The sequence below is a fragment of the Lemur catta genome, chromosome 2 (genome assembly GCF_020740605.2).
Source record: "Lemur catta isolate mLemCat1 chromosome 2, mLemCat1.pri, whole genome shotgun sequence".
NCBI classification, from domain to species: Eukaryota; Metazoa; Chordata; class Mammalia; order Primates; family Lemuridae; genus Lemur; species Lemur catta.
In genome coordinates this window covers 26,513,633-26,526,191 of record NC_059129.1, presented here as the reverse complement: position 1 = coordinate 26,526,191, position 12,559 = coordinate 26,513,633, and the positions used below count along the sequence as shown (strand labels likewise).

The 12,559-nt window shown below is 51.3% G+C and overlaps 1 protein-coding gene across 2 annotated transcripts in view; it reads right to left on the bottom strand.

Annotated features, from left to right (window-relative positions):
• COL26A1 (collagen type XXVI alpha 1 chain) overlaps positions 1 to 12,559 on the bottom strand; it is a 139,931-nt gene that overhangs the window by 75,711 nt on the left and 51,661 nt on the right. The gene's annotated exons all lie outside the window — the stretch shown is intronic.

The following is a 12,559-nucleotide window of genomic DNA, read 5'->3' as shown; positions in this document are numbered from 1 at the left end:
TGGCTGTGCGCAGCTGGGGCAGGAACCTTCTGGAGGAGCCAGTTGGTGGGGAGAGGAGCCCACGGCTATGAGCTGGGCACAGGCTCAGGCCTTTGGGAGCCCCTGGGCGCCCAGTGCAGGTCAGGGCAGTGGGGAAGGACAGGGCTGGAGGGCGGGGGCGGGGGTAGCCAAGCAGCAGCATCACAGCCACCTCTCTTCACGCAAGTGACCTGGTGAGACAGAGTGTGTTGATGAACCAAGGTGCAAGGAGCACACGATAAACACACTCACGTGAACACACATGCACTCTCACACCCTCTCCCACACTGACACCTGCACAGACTCACTCACATGCTCCCACAAACTCACGCATACACCCTCACTACACTGTCACGAACATACTCAACACTCACACGTTCTCTAAACACACACTAACTAGCATCTTCACTATCTCACACTCGCATACACACACTTGCTTACATGCACACCCCTGCACACTCTCACTTGCTCTCTCACACAGTGTACGTACACAGTATTCACACACGCACACACTCACACTCACTGTCCTGGACACTCTCACACTCACGTGCACACCTCATTGCTGCGTCTCAGGATGCTAAAACGGGATGCGTCCAGCCAGTCTCAGCAGGGGTCCCAAAGACTGGGGACAAAGCCACAGGAGCCCAGAAGTGAGGGGCTGGAGGGGCTGGAGCAGCCAGGCAGGAAACGCCCCCACCTGTGAAGGCTGTTCTGCCAGCCTTGGCCCCTCTCCCTCAGCGCATGAGAGAGAAAGTGAAAAATCCACTGGGCGGGGTGGACGAGGGGGAGATGTAACACCCTGAGTGGGAAGTCTTTGGAGAATACATTGACCCCACCCCAATACCTTGGAGGAGGGACTCAGATGCTTCCCCCTTGTCCCAAGAGACCCTGGGGAGAACATGGCACAGACTCCAGGAATTTGGGGTAGGGGTGGGAATCTGACTCTGGCTTGAAGGAGACAAGCAGTAGGAGACAAGAGAATGGCAGCGTGCGTGTGTATTTGATGTTGGCCAGATGTGGAACCTCAGCGTGCCCCAAAGGACGCCGGACTTGCAAGAGGGGCACCTGGATGGAGGATCCCTGAGAAGTCCGAGGCTGAGGGCAAGGTCACGAGTGGGCAGCCAGAAGGGTCCTGCAAGGTGGGGACGCCCAGGCTGGGCATACGTGTCACCTGGCCTGCAAAGGGGCCAGCCATTCACAGGAGTGACATTCAGGGCCCCCTCGCCGGATGGCAACAGTACCAGCCAAGTAAGGCTCTCCTGTCCCCTCCTGCCCTAGGGAGTCCCTAATCAGTATCGGCAAGTGAGCAATGATGACAAGAGAGAAGGGGCCCCCAGCCCCCCTTGCTGCCACAGATCTCCCAGCCTGAAGCAGGCCAGCTGGGAGAGGGAAGAAACTTCAATTTAGACTCGAAATGGCAGTTGTAAAATTAATTCTTGAAATGAGATTGTTTTGACTAAGAGAGACCAGAAAAACTGAATCCATCCAGGGCCCAGGGCAGGGGGAGGGGCCAAGTTGCTTGCTGTTTGTGCCTGGGGTCCCGCCCAAAACCTCAGCCCAGTGAATGGAGCCCCGGGCTCTGGGGCACAAGCCTGGTCTCTGGGCTCTGCCCCTAACTCACTATACAGACTTGCACAGGTACCTCAACTCAGCCCAGGTCCTGTTCCACATGATGATGTTACCATGGAGACCAGGATGCCAGGCATGAGCCTCTGAGAGCAGAAAGACACATCGATGCCATTTATAAATGCAGACCTGACCTCATTCGTCCTGGCCCACACACACCCTTCCACCATCCCCACTGTCATCAGGGGAGAGTCCAAGCTGCTTAGCCACGTGTGCTGGCTCTTCTGCAGCTGACACTGCCCCCTCCAGCCTCCTGTGCCACATTCTGCCCCTCACCCGCCAGTCCTGAGCCCTCCAGATGCACCAGGCATTCTTGCTTCAGCCCATGCCTGGAATGATGACGATGATAATAATAAAAACCAATAGTAGGCCGGATGCAGTGGCTCATGCCTGTAATCCTAGCACTCTGGGAGACCGAGGTGGGAGGATCACTCGAGATCAGGAGTTCGAGACCAGCCTGAGCAAGAGCTCTACCAAAAATACAAAGAAATGATCTGGACAGCTAAAAATATGTACAGAAAAAAATCAGCCGGGCATGGTGCCGCATGCCTGTAGTCCCAGAGGCAGGAGGATTGCTTGAGCCCAGGAGTTTGAGGTTGCTGTGAGCTAGGCTGACACCACGGCACTCTAGCCGGGGCAACAGAGGAAGACTCTGTCTCAAAAAAAAAAAAAAAAAGCCAATAATAGATATAATAAAAGCTTCAATTACACAATCACCTTGTGCCAGACACTAGTGAGTGGTTTCCATATTCTGACTCACATCAAGCCCAAGGTGATACCCCAAGGTTACTATTATTATCCCCAATTTACAGATGAGGGAACTAAGGCACAAAGAGGCTAAGTAACTTTCTCAAAGTCACACTGCTAGAAGGAACTAGGATCCGAACCCAGGTAGAACTGGTTCCAGAGCCCAGTAACACTAGTTTGAGTCCGTTCAGTACAGGGGAACATTTTTCCTCCCAACATCTGCATGAGGGTACCGATCTCGGGCCCCTGAACCGGAGGGGGAGCTCACCCCCTAGAGAGGCTCTTTCCGAGGGCCAAGGGGCTGGCCTGTGCTACTCTAGGACCAGAAGGCTGCAAAGGAACCAGATGGCCAAGTCCAGGCACAGGTTACCCCAGTAGGTGGCGCTGCTTCACCAGCCCATGGGGCCAAGGCTCAGCTCCACGGACCTCTTGGGTCTCACCTGAATGCCCAAGGCAGGTTCAGCATCCATGGCCCATCTGCCAGTCTGGGCAAGAACTTGAGGGAGCTACACCTCCTACCTCCATGAAGAACTTCCAGCGCCTGCCATTAGACTCCAGTTGACAAACTTTCTAAAATGCAGATGCAATTTGGTGACTGCCCTCTCTCTAAATGTTCCATGGCTCCCACAGACTAAAGACCAAACCTTTTAGGTCAGCAAATAAGGCCTTTCCCACCTTTCCACCCTCACCTCCTTCTACCACCACTAGGCAAAGCTCCTACCACTACAGCACAACAGGCCGCCTGGACACACGAGGCTCTTGCTGTCTTCACATCTTTGCACGCGCAGGCTGCTCTGCCTACATGCCCTTCCTCCTTTACTCTGCCTGAGAAAAATCCCTGAGAGCCTTCAGGGTGTGACTCACATGTCCCCTCCTCTGTGAAGCACCCTACTCCCGGCCAGACTCGGCAGGCTCTCATGTCATCTTGTACAGAGCTTTGTCATGACCCAACAGTATTTACACACTCAGGGGACACCAGAATGAACAAGGCAGGCGCGGACTCTGCTCTGCCAGGGCCGATGGCTAGTGGGGCCACCAGCACCAATCCCATGGACACACATGTGAACAGGTGGTACCCACTGTGTAAGTGCCAGAGGACAAAGTACTGAATTCACTCCTCGCATTACAGGGGATTTTTTTTTCTTTTTTTTTTTTATTAAAATATAATTTACAGGCAGTAAAAAAGAGAAATCTAGTGTTTGGCTCAATCAACTTCTACCTATATGTGCACCAACATTCCCATCAAAAATCCCCTTGTGTCCCTTCTAAGTCAATTTTCTGGCCCCCAGAGGAAACCATTATTCTGACTGCTCTCACCAAAGATTAGTAATAATATTCCATTATATAAATATACCATAATTTCCTCATTCTCCTGTTGATGGACATTTGGCTGTTTCCAGCTTTGAGCTATGATGACTAAAGATGCAATGAACATTCTCACACAGGTCTTTTTGTGATCATCTGCTTCCATTTCTCTAGGGTATATATGTAGGAACAAAACTGATGGGGCCATAGGATAAATATATGTTTAACTTTAGTAGATACTACAGACAGGTTTCCAAAACCTGTTTGGATGAACTAGTTTACAAGCCTAGCAGAAGTGTATGAGTTCCAGTTGCACCATATCCTTGCTAACATTTGATATTGTCGGTCATGTTCATTTTAGCCATTCTTGGGTATATGTAGTAGTCTTTCATTATGGTTTTAATTTGCAATTCCTGTTGACCAAATAAAGTTGAGTTTCTTTTCATATTTGTCATTTGAATATTTTCTTTTGTGAAGTGCCTGTTCAAGTTTTATACCCACTTTTAAATTGGGTTTTGTGTTGTTTTCTGATTTGTGACATATTAATTTGTGTGATTTCACATCTTTTTCTTATTGCTTAAATATATATTTATGTATTATATATAAAGAAGAATACATATAAGGCCTTTGTCATATACATGTATTGCAAATGTTTTCTCCCAATCTGTGGCTTGCTTTTCATTTTTTTAAAGGTGTATTTATAATGAGAGGAATCAAGGTTATTTTTCATTTGGATATCTAGTTGCTTCAGCACCATTGACTGAAAAGACCTTCTTTTCCTGATTGAATTATTTTAGTGCCTTGTTGAAAACCAAACAATCATTTGTATGTGGGTCTATTTCTGGACTTCATTCTGTTCCATTGATTTGTCTATCCTTGTATCAAAATCACACTGTCTTAATTAATGCAGCTTTCTATAGTAAGTCTTGAAATCTGGCAGTGTAAGTCATCTAATTTTATTCTTCTTCAAGATTGTCTTGGCTATTGTAAGTCCTTTACATTCCTGTAGATTTTATAATTGGCTCATCAATTTCTGCAAAAAAGCCTGCTAGGATTTTGATAAAAATTACATTGACTCTACAGATTTGTAGAGAATTGACATCTTAATAATGAGTCTTCCTATCTATGAACATAGTATAACTTTCCATTGATTAAAGTCATCTTTAATTTTTCTCAGCAGCTTGCATATCTTTTGTTAAATTTACCTCTAAGTATTTGTATTAGTCATCCAGGCTGCCATAACAAAATATCACAGACTGTGTGGCTTAGACAACAGAAATTTATTTTCTCACAATTCTGGAGGCTAGAAGTCCAAGATGAAGGTTCCACCCAATCCCATTTGTGGTGAGCGCTCTCTTGTGGATGGCCGCCTTCTTGCTGTGTCTTCACATGACCTTTCCTCAATGTGTGCACAAGCAGAGAGAGAAAGTTCTCTAGTGTCTCTTATACAGATTCTAATCCTATCAGATCAGGGTTCCACCATTATGACCTCATTTAACCTCAGTCACTTTCTTAGAGGCCCTGTCTCCAGATACAGCCACACTGGGGTTAGGGCTTCAATATATGAATTTGGTGGGGCACGCATTTCATTTTCCACTGGTTTGTTGCTAGTACATTGTTACACATTTTTACATTGACCTTGTATCCAGTGACCTTGTTAAGTTCATTTATTAATTCTGGTAGTATATTTGTTGATTCCTCTGGATTTTCTATGCATATAATAACATCATCTGTGAACAAAGAGTTTTACCTCTTTGTTTCTGATCTGTATGCCTTTTATTTATCTTCCTTATATTACTGTTATTGTGTATTCAACTTCCAGATGTTGAACAGAAGTGGTGATAACACTCATCCTTTTCTTATTCCTAAACTTAGGGAGAAAGTGTATAATATTTCATTGATTGACTATTAAGTTAGCTGTAGGTTTCATTAATTGACTTTCAAATGTTAAGCCAACCTAGCACCCCGGGATAAATCCCACTGTGTCATGACGTATTATGCTTTTTATATCTCAGATTCTATTTTCTCATATTTTGTTTTTAATTCTTATACCTATATAAAGGGATTTAGTTGGAATTTTTATCTATTAAAAAAAACACACACAAGGACCTGGTACAGTGATGGTATTGATTCAGGGTAGGAGGGAGCCTTAGTTTTACTGTATACCCTTTCATATTTTTTGTATTTTGAATTTTATACTTTTGAATTACTCAAAAAGGAATAAAATGTAAATGATAAACAAATAAAAAAACGAGTTGATGCTGTTAGGGACTGAACATTTGTGTCCCCCCAAAATCCATGTGCTGAAGCCCTAACCCCCAATGTGGTGGTATATGGAGGCGGGGCCTTTGGGAGGTGATTAGATTCAGATCAGGTCATGAGGGTAGAGCCTCCTGATGGAATCAGTGTCCTTACAAGAAGAGAAGAGAGACTAGAGCTTGCTCTCTCGCTCTGCCATGTGAGGACGCAGCAAGAAGGCAGCCATCCGCAAGCCAGGAAGAGAGCCCTCACCCTCACCAGGTACAGAATCCGTCAGCCTTGACCTTGGATTTGCAGCCTTCAGAACTGTGAGAATTAAATGTCTATTGTTTAAGCCACCCAGTCTCTGGTGTTTGGTCATAGCAGCCCTAGCCGACTAATACAGACTTATATTAAGTGATTTATATTAAGTGCTTGACACAGTGTGCAGGTAGGCGATGCAAATGCTAATAAATGTGAGCTACTGTTATCAATTATAATAATGATGATGAAGCTATTCTTTATTTAGTAATTGCTCCTACAGACCATGAAGTCCTTCCAAGCATGGCCCACACTGGCCTTGCCCATGGAGCACAGGGTTGCTAAAGTACAGCCACAGCAACAGATAACCGATGAATAAATAAATGGACTAACCAATGAACGCAGTAGGAACCAACATCCGTGCACACACACACCCATCTTGAGGACCTATGTGAGATAAGGGGGGAAAGATTCCATCTTTTGTCCCTTCAAGACTATTCCTAAGGGATAAAGAGGCCCCTCTTCACCGCCCCCCACCCCTCACCCCAGGGAGCAATTCCTTTCCAATCAGAACAGCCCCATGGAGCACCTCCACCTCCACCATAAGACAGCCGGCAATAATCCTGGGGTGGGCATATTTTGTTTAACCTCTGACAGCCTTGAGGCCACTCTCAGAGGAGGACATTGAGACCCTGAGAGAGAACCCAACTTGCCCAAGTTTCCTCATCCACAGGGGGTGTCAGCCTCTCTCGAGGGCCAAGGACCCTCACATCGAGGGCCAAGGACGAGGTCCTGGCCAAGAGCCACATGGCCCCAGGAGAGTCTGTCCTACCACCAAGACTTTAATGACTCCTAGATACTGAAGGCAAAACCAAGATCAGCCTCTGAGGTCTGAATTCTCCCCAAGGTGGAGCTGCCCCACCCATCACCAGCTTCCATGTGGGCACCAAGCCCACACTGTGGCCCTGGAGTTCTGCATGCTTTAGCCTAGGTCCTCCCTGGGCTCACAGGTGCCCTTTGTGTCCCAGCCACCCTGGCCTTCTCCCAAATCTCTAGTGCACCAGGTTCCTGAGCCCTGGAGGGCTGTGCGTGCTCTCTCTCTCTCTCTCTCTCTCTCTCTGTCATTCCCAGCTCCTCCCTGTTCTCCGCCTTCACAGCACTCACTCCAGGTTGCAAACCGTACTTCCACTGTGATTGCTAATTGACGCCTGTGTCTCCGGCCATGCCATAAGCTCCAGGAGGGCAGGGACGTTGTCTGTGTTTCCCTCCCTGCATCGCCGGCATCCAGAGCTGCCTGGCACATGGCAGGTGCACAGCATTACTGATCGACTGACCAGGGATCTGACTCCTCCAGGGACTGTTTACAACACCTGGGGCACAGGGCGAGGGCTCCTCCTGGTCTCTACATTCAGCCAGGTGTAGGTCCAAAGAGACCCCGTGGTGGTGGAAGTTCTCCTGGAGTCTGGGGCCGACTGGCATCCAAGCCGTCAAGACCGTGGATGGCCTGAAGGTGGGGGAGCTCCTCGCTGGTCCGTGAAAAGTGTTCTATATACACATTTGGAGGATGGGAACCTCAGCTCAGAAAAGGAAAGGGAACTTAAGGGAGTTATTACCCACGGAATACCTGGAGGCTCAGCCCCCTCATACCTGTGAGTATTACTGTCCCCATTTTATGGATGAAAACATTGGGTCTATACCAGAGGCTGTTCAGCTGGTGGGTGCAGAGCCCCGACTCGGCCCACGCCATCAAGAAGTTGGGGAACCCACCACGAACCTTCCCCAACCCTTGACTATACACGTCCCATCTTTGAATAGGCTGCCACCTGCCTCTCACCTTCCAGGTGAGTCTGAGAGGTCAGGTGAGGCTTCTCCAGTTCCCCCGAGTGATGCTTTTAAAGCAGAAGTCTCCTCCTCGAATTCTTCCTAGTTTCTCTTCAATCTCAGTACGATATCCAAATCTTAGGACAAGACTCATAGCCCCATGGACTTCTGTGGCCACCGCCCACCTTGGCCACCCCCACGCAGAGCTCCGCCAGCCACACCGGGACTTGTGCACCTGCTTTGCCACCGTGCGAGACTCATAGCCCCCATGGCTCAGTGGAATTGCCACCTCCTCTGAGAGGCCCTCCTTGACTAGCCCACTCTCAGTCACCCCACCCCACAGCAGGCTGGGCCCCCTCAACTTCCACCCTCAAAGAACCCGCACTTCTCTTCTGAGCACTTGTAATTATACACCCACCTATGCAATTATCTGTCTAACGTCTGTCCCCTCCACCAAGCCATTGGCTGCACCCCAGGCCTCACGCAGGGCGAGGCTCATCCCTGCGCCCACTAAAGATGGGTGGAATGAAGGAAGCAGTCGCTGAACAGTGTGCCCTGATGCAGTCCCCATTTGGGAAGTGCGATGCTAACCAAGACTCAGCGGCTCCCCGGGTGGCACAGCAGGGAGGCTGCAGGGATGGAGCAGCATGTGCCAGGGATGGAGTGACATGGCCACTTCCACCAGGAGGGGCAAGAAGGAGGGGACACTTGAAGGAAGCCCACTAATCTGAGAAGGTGAGGGGCAGCCCGTGCCAGCAGGGCCCAGAAAATCTCTTTGGGTGCTTTTGGTCACTTGAGGAGCAGAGTGTTTTGATGGCAGATGGGGCAGCTTCCGAGGACCAGGCTGGGAAAGGCCTGGAAGGTAGGCAAGGAGGCTGGACTCCGTCTGTGGACACTGGCCTGGCCAGGGCTCTCTGGACTTTCCAGATCAGGTTCCTGACTCACAGCGCATGTATTACACATACTATTTGCTGCCCTTGCATATGATAAAAATCAGTAGAGCTTCGTTTCTCTCTTATTTTGTAGATTAAAAACTAAACAGGGCCAGGTGGGGTGGCTCACGCCTGCAATCCTAGCACTTTGGGAGGCCAAGATGGGAGGCTCACTTGAGGCCAGGAGTTGGAGACCATCCTGGGCAATAAATTTAAAAAAATTTTTTTTAATTTAAAAAGTTAACCTGGCATGGTGGTGCATACCTGTAGTCCCAGCTACTTGGGAGGCCAAGGCAGGAGTATGGCTTGAGCCCAGGAGTTTGAGGTTGCAGTGAGCTATGATCATGCCACTGTGCTCTAGCGCAGGTAACAGAGGGAGACCCTGTCTCCAAAAAAAATTTTTTTTAAATCAACAAATAATTAAAAAATAAACAGAAGGGCTGATGTAGTTTTTCTGCTCCTCAACGGACAGCCTTGTGCACCCGCTGGGAGGCCACCCAGGGCTGTGGGGCAGAGGATCGCAGTAACCTGCTTTCCAAAAGACCCCCTGAGGTGGCAGGGGCTGGAAGGGAAGGGGAGAGGTTGGGAGCACGGAGGTTTCTCAGGAGGCTGCTGGCCCAGAAAGGGGGGCCCGGCGGGATGAATGGCCCCACTTCACAGAGAAGAAAACCAAGGACTAGGAGGAGCACGGGTCAGACTCCAGGTTATAAAGTGGCACACGCTTGAGGGAACCAGGCCTCCGGACAGGGCCAGTGCGTGTGTTTTCACCTGCCTGACAACGCACAGAAGCCGCCTTGCTGGGGCCCGCAGGCACCAGCCGCTGAGCGGTCAGAGAAGGGCCTTGCCCTCCGCAGCTGCCCTGGCCTCGGGCCCTCGGTGGGAGCTCAGAGGACCGAGGCCTTGGGGTCCTCCAAAGAGCTGCTGTAACACAAGATGTCCAGCCTGGAGCAGACCCCGGGGGCCTGGCTGCAGCCCTGCAACCGCTCAGTGACTGTCCTGGGAAGTTGCAACGTGTCCTGTGTGTCCCCAAAGACAGCCCTGGGCATACAAGGTCACATGAGAGGGGATTTGAAGGGCTCCCAGGAGGAGTGAGGCTCCGTCCCTGGAAGTGGGTAAGCAGACACCACCTCCAGAGGTGATGTCCCCACAGCACCATGATGTCCCTCCGTGGGTGCCGGGACACTGCCACCAACCAGGCATCGCCTGCTCAGCACGACTCTGCCAGCTCAAAGCCCTCATCTGGGGCAGCCGGCACCCCTCCCTCGCTGGGCACCTCGGTGCCTGGCTGCCCCCTCTCCTGCCCCGACCCCACTTCCTCACCAGGGACCACCGTGAGGAGGACAGACTGGGAGGCTCCGAGACAGGCTGGAGACGCCACAGGAAACGGGAGTGGGGGTGTAGGAGAGGGAGGCAGGAGATTATTAATCTCTTGGTTCACAACAGCAGGCCGGCCGGGAGGGGAAGGGGCTGTCCCTGCAGTTCTGAGGCTGGAGGCGGGGGTCTGTGGCCTCTGGCCTCCCCGGAATCCAAGCTAGTCATTCCCGAGTGCCCAAGGAAGGGACGGCAGGCCCGGCGGGCAGCGTCTGCCGCCCAGGCCTCACCTCCTGCCCTAGCCCAGGACCACAGCTCACTCGGGGGCGGTGGCCGCGGCCCAGCCAAGCTCGGTGGCGCTGAGTCTACTGCGGAGGTCGGGGGCAGCCTGGTGAGCTTCTCGACCCAGCAGCCCGGCCGAAGAGGAGGGGCAGAGAGGAAAGGCCACGTTTTAAGTCAGTACTTAAGTCCAGGACTTCATGTAACCTCGAGGGCGTCTGCCCTGAGCAGCAGGCAACCCAACCAGAGGGGGGAGGCTGGCTGGCAGGGGGCCGTCTGGCAGAGGGGAATGAAGGAGGCAGACGAAGCCCTGGAGAGTTCCGGCAAACCCCTGTGCTCAGCACATCTGGAAAAGGTTGGCTCTAATGCCATCAAAGAACTCCGAGGGGCCTGGGACTCAGCCAAGGGCAGGGGAAGCCCGGCCGAAGAAAACTTAACCCCCGAGTCCCTGGGGACTCGTCCTTCTAAACCTACCAGGCCCCTGCACCCGGGGCCACCCCGGCCAGAAGCTGACCCAGGGGCTTGTGGGGGCCACCAGAGCAGTGTCATTGTCACCCGACATCCCCGCTGCTATGAACAAAACACAGCTGGGGGTGTTTTCCACCCAAGCGCAAGGCAGGGGGTCTTCTCTCCATTTCCCAGAAAGGGAAACTAAGGCACAGAGGAGGGAAGCACACCTGGTGCTCTGCCTGCGGGTCCCCAGCCGGTTCCAAGCGGCCCTTGCAGGGAAGTCTTGAAGGCACCCAAGCGGCAGGGAGGCAACTGGCCCAGGACGCTGGCCCCAGGCAGGGGCTCCCCTAGGGCCCACCCATGGCCCCCACAGGCTGGCTCCTGGAGGCGATCCCTCTTCCCTACTCATATGTCCTTCCCTAGGGAAATGCCCTAGTCCCCCAGATCTCTACTCAAATGTCACCCCCCCAGGGAAACCCCAGGACCAGGTCTCTCCGTACTGCTGTGAGTCTTTGATTAACCCGTGTCCCCCACCCACATATACACACGAGCTCTGTAAGGAGAGGACTCTGTTCTTTTTATACGTCGGTGCCTGGCCCTTCGCTGCTCAGTCAGCACTGAATGAACGAACAGCTGAACAGACGAGCACACGATTTGAGAAACCCGAGGCAAGGCCGCTGCCCCCGACACCCCAGGCCAGGCCGGGCAGGACCCGCGCTCTCGTCCACTGGCACTGTTTACTGATTGGGCACCCTGCACTCCTCTGGGCCCCGTGCCCACCTCCAACACACACACACACACACACACACACACACACACACACACACACACACACACGCATACTACAAAATCCAAGATAAAAAAAGCAAATCACAGGATGGGAAAATCCACAGGGAAAACGGTTGTATTTTTTTCTTTTCTTTTTTTTTTTTTTTTTAAGGCAGGTCTTAGTCTTCACCCAGGCTGGAGTGCGGTGGCGTCATCATAGCTCACTGCAGCCTCAAACTCCTGGGCTCAAGCGATCCTCCTACCTCAGCCTCTCAAGTAGCTGGGACTCTCAGGTAGCTGGGACTACAGGTGCGTGCCACGATGCCAGGCTAATTTTTAAAATTTTTTTTTGTAGAGATGGGCTCTTGCCATGTTGCCAAGGCTGGTCTCGAACTCCTGGCCTCGAGCAATCCTCCCACCTTGGCCTCCCAAAGTGCTGGGACTTCAGGTGTGAGCCACTGTGCCTGGCAGGAAATAATCGTGGTACATATTTTTTTTTTCCATTTCACAAGGAGGTGGGAGCATTCATGTAACGGACGTTGTTGAAAACCTTAACGTGCCAGATCCTGTATTAAGTCCTAGGAATAACGATATGAAGGCATCATGATCCTGCCTTCCAGGCACTCCCGGCGTGGTGGAAAGAGTCAGCCGGAAATCAGACACTCTCAGTGGCTCCAGCAGCTGTCCTCTGCCCTCCTGTCCCAGCCATTCTACCCTCTTTCCTAGATCATTCCCAGTGGTTTATAGACATCACTCCCCAAAACTGCACTTGCCAGGGTCCACAGTGGCCCCCACATAGCCAA